The sequence below is a fragment of the Condylura cristata genome, unplaced genomic scaffold (assembly GCF_000260355.1).
Source record: "Condylura cristata isolate star-nosed mole 26May11 unplaced genomic scaffold, ConCri1.0 scaffold00020, whole genome shotgun sequence".
Taxonomy (NCBI): domain Eukaryota; kingdom Metazoa; phylum Chordata; class Mammalia; order Eulipotyphla; family Talpidae; genus Condylura; species Condylura cristata.
The window spans coordinates 1,073,055-1,074,275 of NW_004567121.1; positions in this window are offsets into that span (position 1 = coordinate 1,073,055).

A 1,221-nucleotide genomic window follows, 5' to 3' on the forward strand; every position below is an offset into this window, starting at 1 on the left:
CCGAGGGCGGGCCACACCGCGGAGGCGGGGCTGCCGGGGGAGACCCGGCACCGCCAAGTGCGGGTGGGAAGGCTGGTGCGGTTGGGAGGGCTGGCACCACCCGGGAGGGAGACCTGGGCCAGACTCCACGCGACTCTGACCTGGTGCTGGTGGGGACCTTAAGATGGACTTGCTAACTAGAAGTCGGCTCAGTGTGTTTGAATCATTTGCACTTTGCTCGTACTCCAACCGACTCCAGCACTGGCGAGACAAATCGTCCTCTAAATTCATGGGAAAGTTTGAAAGGTGCTTTAGGTCAGAGTCGTGTGAACCCGAGGAATCGTGCAGTGAGCATAACCTCGGTAGGACAGTTAGTAGTTTTTCGAACAAATAATGTTATCTGATTACTTAAAGCTCAGGGTGGCAGGGCTTGTTGTGTATCCCCTGGCATTTCAACTGTAAAAGATGAATACATGCTTTGGCTTTCAAAGAGAACTAGTTTGTTATTAAATATAAATAATGTCCAGAGGGAGAATACAATCTTGAATTACAATTACAATTAGCATTGTCGTTAACATAAAATAACACCAATTTATACTAAAGAGCCCCTGACTACTTTGCCAGTCCTCCTACTCATTCAGCCAGCAGTTGTTGAGGACCTAGCATTCACTCAAGATGGCACCTGCATCGGTGCCCTTTACAGCAAGCAGCATGATCGTTTCTATGTCTCACCAATAATAGGGATAAACATGGGAACATTCATAGAGATTTAGAAGGTATGTCAGGTGGTAGGAGAGGACATGAGATGACATTTCAGTCAAGTTCTGCAGGGACAGTTATGGGTGGGTTAGGTGTGGGAGCAAGGGGTAGATTTAAAGGTGTTTTAGTTAAAACAGAACAACCTATTCCAAGACTTGGAGCAACAGAAAACCTTCCAGATGACTTGATATTGGTGTGAGGTGGATACCAGCAAGGCTGAAAATATTTGAACAGTTCAAGGACATATGGTTCCTGGTGAGCCTGGTAGGAAAGGTTGCACTTTACTCGAAGAATCCAGAGAGACAGTGATGGATTTAAAGCGAGAAGGATGAGGTCACCTCCTTCATTTTGGTTGCCTCATGAAAACTGTGAAGGAGGACAATGATATGACCACTTAAGACAATTCTAATAATTTGTATGACCAGTTAAAAATAAGTTATAGTCATTCAGAGATGGTGGCTTTAACCAGAAAAACAGCGGGGG